This window comes from Mastigoproctus giganteus, chromosome 6, assembly GCF_048544385.1.
Source record: "Mastigoproctus giganteus isolate SK-2022 chromosome 6, ASM4854438v1, whole genome shotgun sequence".
Lineage (NCBI taxonomy): Eukaryota > Metazoa > Arthropoda > Arachnida > Uropygi > Thelyphonidae > Mastigoproctus > Mastigoproctus giganteus.
Window position 1 is genome coordinate 150,748,502 of NC_143580.1, and position 10,988 is coordinate 150,759,489.

Sequence of the window (10,988 nt, forward strand, 5' to 3'; positions counted from 1 at the left end):
CCCACATATTCGAAGTCTTTCTTCATAAGGACACCCTTTTGCCAATCTCACCAGGCGAGTTACTCGTCTTTGCACTCTTTCAAGAAGCTCGATGTCTTTCTTTAGGTGCAGTCTCCATACTTGAACACAGTATTCCAAGTGTGGTCTAACAAAAGCCTTATATAATGGGATTATAACGTCCCTACTTGCAAAAGTTCGATAGATCATCGATAGGACACCATGAGCCTTCCTTGCAACCTGTTTACAATGCTCAGAGAATTTCATGTCTGACCGTATCGTAACACCCAAGTCCCTTTCCTCCAGTACTGGGTTTAGTTGAACTCCACCAAGTGAATAAGCTATTTTGGGATTACTGTTTCTCAGGTGTAATACCTTACACTTTGTTGGATTAAAGCATAGCTGCCATTTTTCTGACCATTCCTGAAGTCTATCTAGGTCTCTCTGAAGAAGCTCAGCTTGACAGTGATCATTAACTACTCTACCAATTTTAACATCATCTGCAAATTTAGACATCACACCCTCTATCCCTTCATAGATGTCGTTTATGAAAATTAAAAACAACAGTGGTCCTAATACTGATCCTTGGGGAACCCCCACTTCTTACATCAACCCAATCTGAGGAATAGCCCTTTATCACAACCCTCTGCCTCCTGCTCTGAAGCCATCCTGCTATCCATGTAAGGATTTTCCTTGCACCATATGGCTAATAATAATAATAATGCATGAAGAATCACTGCTGATAATAACACCACTCTGCATAGTTATTGATGTTTGTAAAATAATAGCTGTTTCTAACTATTTTTTACTCTGATTTCAGAAATGTTACTTGTTTTTTTTTTTCTCTATTGCATAGTTTTTTTCACAAATCACTTAAGTTGATGTCATGATTTCTATTATTGGATATATTAAGTTAGGAGTAAGTGCTGGGAATTTGTAAACCACAACTTCACAAGTTGGCAACAGTGCCTTTGGTCATTTGTTTCTTGACCTTAAGATCGCCATGCAGCAGTGTTTATCAGGGTGGGCTCTGTTTATTTTTGAGGTTATTGTGTCGAACTTATGTTGAAAAGTGAGTAAAATGTCTCCAAACAAATGTTCGAACAATCCAAACTTATTTTGTCATATTTGTGGAAATTATGTAGTCCTCAAGCAAAGATAAGACATTATAGAATTTTTTAAAAAAGTTGCTAAACGTGTGTTGAAGCATTGAGACTGTGGAAAAATGGTATAAAAAGTAGGCTGTGCCATTTGCAATTCCCAAGATTTGGCAGGAGCCTACAAGTCACTGTGAAGACTGTTGCTTTTGTTTAGTTAATGTAGAGGGATACAATGCAACGAGTAAGAAGGGCATTGTGTATTCTAATAGTCCATCTGCCATTAAACCAGGCTCCACATGAAGATAAGTTCAGGGGCTCACATCTGGTGAGTATGGGCTTGGCACACCCACGGTCCTGAGCTGGATATCATTATTCTTCTCTCTCTCTCTCTCTCTCCCTCTCTCTCTGTAACTTGCAGCATAAGCCTCGGGCTTCCTTGCACCATTTGGTAAGTAGTAATAAAGTTGCCGATTCCATGCCCTCCAATTATATTGGAGAATATAGCAGCAGAGATTGCTGAAAGTGAAGCTTCTAAAGATGAAATTGACGTCTACATGCCTAGTGACATTGAGTCCGGCCTTCAACTGTATCACAGCATGAACTCAATAATCTGGTACGAGATTTAAATTTACTAAAGGAATCTGCACACCTCCTTGGTTCTAGACTTAAGTAAAAAAATTTTCTAGCATAGTTATAATTTCTGAGCCTCATGTGGCCATACCATTGGCACATGGGACATTTTTCTCATGGTATAGACACAAAGAGAGAACTAGTCCTCTACTTTTGTGAGTCCTATTCCTCTGGTTTTTCGCAGTAATATAAATGACTTATTGATATTGAAATATTTAGGAATTAGTTAAAATCCTACACAGTGGAGAATTTTTATTTACTCATCAAACAGAGGTCTCAAAGTTGTCATGCTCCACAATGGAAATAAATATGAGTCAATTCCAGTAGCTCACTCTGTGGATTTGTAAGAAACATAAGAGAACTTGGAAAAAAAAAATTATGTAATTATGTACCAGGTACATAATGAGTTGCTAACGCTCTACTCTGAGACTTAGTGTCACTGATAATGTCACAGCTGTAGCCGTTAAAAACTTCTTTACTGCAGGAACTTTAGTTTCACTCATTGTGAAACTAAAATTGTGTAAAGTTACCATTTCACGTATATGTTCTTGAAGACAACTTATAATTCCGATACTGAATTATTTTAGTAAATTGTCTTTTCACCCATCCCCTTTTCGATGAGCAGTAAATTATGCAAGAGTTATCATTTAATGTTTCACCCCATTTTTCATATTTATCAAAAATACTATCTTTCCATATATCCAAAGACTCACTATCAACTTGTTGTTCATCCAATTCAGCTTTTAATTTACATAATTTCTGAGCCTCATGTGGCCATACCATTGGCACGTATTCAATCGCTCTTGAAGACACGGACATTGGGTATCGTAATAAATACCAAGCTGCCTCTTGTGAACTCATCTCCACAGAATTCAATACATCTACACTTAATGCTCATGTTAGATCAGTTATATCCATATCGGGATATTCTTCTTGTAACTCTATAATTTTCCTTTGCAGGTTGCAGCATTCTGGTCTCTTGCCAAAGCTATTGGCCGCAACTTTTGCCCATCTCTGCTTCCACCTCTGTCCAAACCAGATGGTTCTGTTGTCACTTCAGCCAAGGATAAAGCTGACCTGCTAGCATCCCATTTTTCTTCCAGCTCATGTATTAATGAACTTGGTAAAACACCTCCCACCATTCCCAACACGGTCCATTCAATGCCTCCTGTGGTCTTTCGTCAAAAAGATATCAGAAGGATTTTGATGAATCTTGATGCTAAGAAAGCTCCTGGTCCTGATGGTATTTCTCCACTTGTTCTCAAAATCTGTGCTCCTGAACTTACTCCTATTCTTTGCCGCCTTTTTTCACTTTCTTATTCCAAAGGTGTTTTTCCTTCTGCTTGGAAATTTGCTCATATCCAGCCATTTCCTAAAAAGGGTGACAAATCCCTCCCATCCAATTATCGTCCCATTGCAATTACTTCTACTCTTTCTAAAGTAATGGAGTAATCAATTAACCGCCAACTCTTAAACTACCTAGAAACCTTCCGTCTGATCAACGATCACCAGTATGGATTCCGTCAGTATCGATCCACTGGTGATATCCTGGCTTATGTTACCCACTTATGGACTACTTCAATGGAAAGGTTCGGTGAAACACAAGTAGTTGCTCTTGACATCTCAAAGGCTTTTGATCGTGTTTGGCATAAAGGTCTTCTAAACAAGCTTCCATCTTATGGTTTGCCAACTGTTTTTAGTAATTGGTTATCCAGTTTTCTCTCTGATCGCTCACTGAGGGTGATGGTAAATGGCTCTCTGTCTTCTAACTTCTCCACTAATGCTGGTTTACCCCAAGGTTCAGTTCTTTCCCCCACTCTTTTCCTCTTGTATATCAATGACCTTCTTCTATTAACTGGAAATCCTATCCATAGTTTTGCCGATGATAGCACATTGCATTCAACTTTCTGTTTTGAGAAATCTTGTCCTGCTCAATCAGCTTCAACTTCTCGAAAATCTGCTACCAATTCCTTAAATGCCGATCTTCAGGTAATTCTCCAGTGGGGCAAAGACAACTTAGTTGATTTCAACCCTTCTAAAACTCAGTCTTGTCTTATATCTCACAAAAAGGATTCTTCTGCTCCTATGCTTATCTTTGGTGACACTCCAATTTCTAGGCAAAATGATATATCTCTTTTGGGGATTACCCTGACTTCTAATCTCTCTTGGCACAAGCACATTACAAATATTGCTTCCTCTGCATCTAAAAAAACTTGGTTTTCTCTTTCGCTCTCGGCGTTACTTTTCTTCCAAACAGCTGCTCACTCTGTATAAATCGCAAATCCGCCCTGCCATGGAATATTGTTCCCACATCTGGGGTGGTGCCCCTCAAAACCTCTCTCAGGCTTCTTGATTCCATTCAGAAGAGGGCAGTTAGGTTAATTAATGACTCATCTCTAACAGAGTCTCTCCACTCACTTTCTCATAGACGCACTGTTTCTGCTGCATGCCTCTTTTACAGATACTTCCATGGGCACTGTTCTTCTGAATTGGCTTCTATAATTCCCGCTCTCTCTTTCAAAACAGTCCGAACACGTGCCACCACCAGCCAACATCCATTTACTGTCCAACTTCAAACCCACAGAACCAACTTTTCATCTTCCTCATTTATTCATTCAACTGCCGTTTTCTGGAACAACCTTCCTTCATGCGTATTTCCTGAAAACTACAATCTACAGAAGTTCAAGTCCAATGTCAACAAATATCTTCTTTCGTCTTCTCAACTTCCAACCCAAGCACGGTACTAAGTACTATAGGTTCTAATACCTCTCGTGTTTGGGGTTCACATATAAAAAAAAAAAAAAAAAAAAAAAAATATGGTCCATGTTCATAATGTAAATGACGAATCTGCATAAAGGGTAATCGTGTGATATCAAATACTCAGTTACAACATCCAGTGGAGGCAAATGAGTAGGATATATTGGATATATAAATCCATTTGATGTGGCCATAGTTGGTATCCGTGCCTCTTTTAATGAAGTATGACATGTATTACATGTCATGAAAGTACTTACTTCTTGTAAATGAAATTCATTTTGAAGTAATTCATATGAAGTTGTTGGAAATGGTTTCGAATCTAATTGAAACCATAAACGATCACAAACATTACAACTAAATGCAAATGGGTTTTTGTACACTAGTTTTTCAAACTCACTGTCAGCTCGTGTAGACACTATAGGGATGTAATCAGGAATCTCATTAGCCATTTCTAATTTCGCTTTTTTTCATGCACGATATTCCTTCATTCATTCTGCTGGAGTTTTAGATTCCTGATAAGTATCGGGCATAGTAGAACACTGTGGTTGAATTTCATTATGATTCGGAATAGTTTGAATTTCTAATTTCCTTTTCTTCCATTCATGATATTCCTTCATTATTTCAGCTCAAGTTTTTTTGGGTGCAATTTAAGAACTCCCAGGCATAACAAAACCAGGGCTGGGAAGTAGGAGTAGGGAGTAAAGGAGTAAGAAGTTTTTACAGGAGTTGGAGTATGAATAAGGAGTAACAAAATATATTTGTTACTCCTTATTCCTGTTATTATATTGTACATTCAAACAACAAAAAACAATTTTCAAATACAGATATATACAGTTATACCCAGTTATTTATTAACAAATAAAGCACAAATAAAAGTACAAAACCAGTAGCTTTCGGAACGCGTGTCCCTTTATCAACTGATAAGTTAATATAAAATTTGAATACATTACAAGCAAATGTGGCACGTTAATCATGCGTCATTGTTGTAGCACGGACGTGTGCTGCTTTACGCCAGTGATCATCCATCAATAAAACGGTTGTTTCTAGGATGGGATGTAGACCCATGCCTTTCTGGCGATTTAATGCCTTAGGATTGTTACTAAAAAACAATTTTATTATATTGCACTGTCTAATTTAAATTTTAAATTTTTATCTTTTGTTTTAGGTAATATGAAAACTGGAATATTTGAATACTTTGAATTATCTCAAGAAAAAAAGGTCTTCATATGTCAATTGATGAATGGAGATAAGCCATGCAATTCACAAATCAGCGCAGGGAAAGGAAAAGGAGGCTATGCACCCACCAAGTCATTCAATTTAAAACGCCATTTAGAGCGCTTGCATCCAAAACAATTCAAGCTTATGGAGGAAAAGGAAAGCAACAAAAAGTCATCAAGTTCTAGTACAGGTTGTGAAGTAGAAGGAAAAAATATTCTAACAAAGTACTTTGAGACCCAAAATTACTATAGCAATGACAGCTGCTAAATTCAAAGGGTGTGTATTATTGAACTTGTTGTAAAGAATGGACTACCACTTAGTGTATTCTCTTCTCCAGGTTTTATTGGATTGAGTGGTGAAATGACAGCCAAACTGGGAGTATCTTTGGAACAACATAATATTAGGAAAATTTATATTTTAGGAATATTAGGAAAACAATCAAAAAAATTTGTTGAAGGAGATGCTAAAGGGAAAGTATATTCATCTGAAGATGGATGCATGCGCCCGTCAACGGGTATATTATTTTGGAATAAATGTCCAGTTTGTGAATGAAAATAAAGAAACGATAATATGTACTTTAGCACTTAAAGATACCAAAGCGCAACATACAAGCGAACAGGCTTGCAAATTGATTGAAAATGTGCTCAAAGATTTTGGAATTAAGAAGGAAAATATCTTGACAATAGTTACAGACAATGCATGGAACATGATAAAAACTGTTGAGAAGCTTACTTGTAGGTAGAAGGAATTTGTTTTGTAGAGACGGGATACACTTAAACAAAGATGGTGCAAAAGTTTTTGCCAGTATTATTGAGGATACCTTAAAGGTTCGGGGAAACTGCTAGTTAGGGGGGATGTGGGTAATACTGACACGCATTTATCTGATAATACTGGTCAAAGTAACTCTTGCACATGCCTTAAGAGTTCTTATCTGTTACCCCAACTGGACGTATTATCTAGATGTTCTGGGGGCAAAGACGTTTCACGTGAGCGGGTAGCTAATATCAGGGAAGAGAGCCTAAAAAACTTCAAGGGTTGTGTTAGGGTTGTTAAATTTACAAGAACAGTAAATCTTAATTGTTTATACAGTAACGTTAGAAGTGTCGTCAATAAAATGAGCGAATTCGAACTGCTGGTTAAAACAAGTAACGCGGACATAACAGGGTTTACAGAGACGTGGTGCCACCCGGAAATTGGGGATGATGAGTTACAGTACGGCTTGTATAATGTATTTAGGAAGGATAGAGTAGATAGAAGGGGTGGTGGGGTAATGCTTTTTATCAGAAGCAGCCTGAGTGCGACAATAGCTTTCCCGGATTCAGACATTTCACATGCTAGTATAGAGTCTGTATGGTGTGAGATAGTTGGAAACAAAGGTATAATGCGAGTAGGAGTAATCTACAGACCAGGTGATTGTGACGATTATGACAAAAGCCTCTACATGCAAATGGAATGGGCAAGTAAGCGTCAATGCCTTATTATGGGTGATTTCAATTTGCCTCTAATTGATTGGAGTAAATGGGAAGGAAACTCGACATGGGGAACAAAATTTTTTTTAAATCAACTAGACGACTTATTTGTATCAACATGTCAGGGAAAATACTAGAGAAAAGAATATCCTAGACCTCATCATCACAGATGAATCAGATGACATAACAGGGCTGACAGTAGAGGAACCAGTAGCAGGAAGTGATCACGGAGTTCTACGGTGGATGATGACGAGAGAGGTAGCAGAAGTAAAAGGCAAAGGAATGGGTTTTAATTTAAGAAAAGGAAATTACGATGCCTTAAGGTACTACATGGCCTCTATTAACTGGGTAGATATTGCCCAGATAATGAATACAATTGAACTGTGGTACGCTTTTAAAACATTAATCACAGATGCCTTGAATGCGTATATACCATTAAAAAAAATACTCCACGAGAAGGGTTCCAAGTTAGATGAATAGTGAAGTTGCCACATTACTTGAGAAGAAAAAGGTGGCATGGAACGGTTACAGAGCAATAAAAAGTACTGAAGCCTATAACAGCGACAAGGTGATGTGTAATAGAGCCACAGAAAAGGTTCGACAGGCAAAGGCAGTTTATGAGAAATCACTAGCAAACAGAGCAAAGAGGGGGGGGGGGGGGATACAGAATTCTTCACATATATAAATGCCAAGAAGAGCAGAACAAACCAGATCGGACCTTTATGTAAGCGAAAGGGGACAGTAATAAATACACCAGCTGCCGTTGCAGATGAACTCAACAGTTATTTTGCATCGATATTTACACATGAAAAGCCTTTTGTGGCAATGGAAAATTGTGGGAGCGAAGTTAAAAAATATGTAATTAATTTTTTAGAAATTTCGCAAGATTATTTAATGAAAAAACTTTCGAGCCTACAGACCAGTAAGGCTCCTGGAATTGATGGAATATACCTTATAATCTTAAGAGAGGCGGCAAGCGAGTGCATTGAACCATTGAGGCTAATTATGCAAGCATCACTAGACTCTGGGGAGATTCCCTTGGATTGGAAAAGTGAAAATGTATCTCCCATACATAAGGGTGGCTCTAAAAGTGAAGTTAGAAGTTATCGACCTGTCAGTCTGACTTCAGTAGTAGGGAAAATCATGGAGGCAATGATCAAGGGTGGAATTCAGGATCATTTGGATCGAATTGAAATTCTCAAGGATGCGCAGCATCGTTTTGTAAAGGGAAAATCATGTTTAACATATTGGTTCGCTATTTCGAAAGGGTCACTCACGAGCTGGATTTAGGGAATAATTTCGACATTTAGTTTATTTAGATTTCAGCAAAGCTTTTGACTCAGTCCTACATGAGGGGTTACTTTATAAGCTGGAACAGGTTGGAATCACTGGGAAAATCCTTAGATGGATAGCAGGATGGCTTCAGGGCAGGAGGCAGAGGGTTGTGATAAATGGCTATTCCTCAGATTGGGTTGATGTAAGAAGTGGGGTTCCCCAAGGATCAGTATTAGGACCACTGTTGTTTTTAATTTTCATAAACAACATCGATGAAGGGATAGAAGGCGTGATGTCTAAATTTGCAGATGATGTTAAAATTGGTAGAGTAGTTAATGATCACTGTCAAGCTGAGCTTCTTCAGAGAGACCTAGATAGACTTCAGGAATGGTCAGAAAAATGGCAGCTATGCTTTAATTCAACAAAGTATAAGGTATTACACCTGGGAAACAGTAATCCCAAAATAACTTATTCACTTGGTGCAGTTCAACTAAACCCAATACTGGAGGAAAGGGACTTGGGTGTTACGATACGGTCAGACATGAAATTCTCTGAGCATTGTAAACGGGTTGCAAGGAAGGCCTATGGTGTCCTATCGATGATCTATCAAACTTTTGCAAGTAGAGATAGGGACGTGATAATCCCATTATATAAGGCTTATGTTAGACCACACTTGGAATACTGTGTTCAAGTATGGAGACCGCACATAAAGAAAGACATCGAGCTTCTTGAAAGGGTGCAAAGACGGGTAACTCGCCTGGTGAGATCAGCAAAAGGGCGTCCTTATAAAGAAAGACTTCGAATATGTGGGTTGCACAGTTTGGAAACTAGACACCTTAGAGGAGATTTGATTGAGGTGTTTAAGGCTGTGAGAGGCATCAGTAAAATGAATGAGGACGAAATTTTCAAGATTATAAATGATGCTAGAACTAGGGGACATAAATTCAAGTTACGGGGGGAAATGTTTAGATTGGACTGCTGGAAGTTTTATTTTAGCCAGCGAGTTATAAATTACTGGAATAAGTTGCCTTCGTGGGTGGTAGAGGCCGACAGTTTGGGGAAATTCAAAGGTCATCTGGATAGTACTTTCGGGTAAGGGAAGCGCATAGGATGATAGGTTTAATTTCCTTTATTTTTTTTTTTTTTATTAATTATTATTATTATTTAGTTATTTATTTTTTTTTTTATTATTTATTTATTTTTTTTTTTTGGCTGGTGCAGCATAAGCCATAGGCTTTCTTGCACCATGCGGCCGTTACTAATACTAAATACTAAATTAATGAGGAAAAGACAGATTTCGAATCAGGAGAAAGCTGTGTTTACAGTGATTTAGATGAAGATGAGTATTTAGACAAGACCTTGGATGCTATTGCAAACAATTTCACTGGTTTCACTTTCCCCAACGTCAACATACAACATATGAGGTGTGGTGTGCATACTTTACAACTCGCAATCCGTGATGGTCTGAAAGGAGCTCAAGCAGCTAATCTCATAAGTAAGTTGCGCCAGGTTGCTGTGGCTGCTCGATCCCCAAGATTGATGCTATTCTGAAGAGGTGCTGCAGAAAAGGAGCTCTAATTGACAAAGCTACTAGATGGGGCAGTGTTTATTTAATTATCAAACGTCTTTTGGAATTAAAGCCTCTATTTATTGATATGGCAAATCCTGAAATAACTTTATCTGATCATGAATGGGAAGAAGTTGAGCAGCTTTAAAGATTACTTCGCCACCCATATAATGAGACTTAAGTTCCAAGAGTCTTACTTAACACCTGGATCATTCTACAAAGAATGGAAAAGTCTAATCTTCACAAGTTTTCCCAAATTGGTGGTCTCATTGCTGAGGGAATCAAACAGTCTATGGAGCGCAGTGAAACTAATTTAATAGAAAATGATATCTTATTAGCAGCAATTTATGTTGATCCAAATTACAGAATTTTGTTATCAGAGGATCAGGTAGCCAGAGGAAAAGCTGCACTACTTGATTTAAGTGAAAAAATAACAGGATTAAAGCAAGATTATGTGGCCTCCCCTGAGCTTGACACATCACCTTCTTCTTCTAGTTCAGAATTTGATGAATGTGATTTTGAAAAACAGCTTGATCACCAAGAAAAAATAAAAAAGAGATGCATTCAAGCTAGTAATACAAATACCAACAAAGGAGAAGCTGCAGCGCTGGAAGCAACCAGTTACGAGAAGTTCCGCTTTGATTTCTATCAAGCTTTAACTTTAGTGGAGAAAGCAGGTCGTACATCAAAGTTACAGGTGATAGATGCAATAAAAACATATCCACTAATAATTCAAGATGCAGCCTTTTGCGTTACTGCTCTACCACCTACTCAAGTCAGTGTTGAAAGGCTGTTTTCAGCACTCAAAATAATAAAATCTGATTTACGTGCTTCGATGAAAGAAGATTTGATTGAGTCCATACTGTTCTTGAGAACTAACTCAATCTAAAAGACAATGTATAGTTTAGTTTTAGTTTTTACTAGTTTTTTGCTCTTTTTGTATTAAATAAAATTAAAAATTAGTGTATTAGTGCA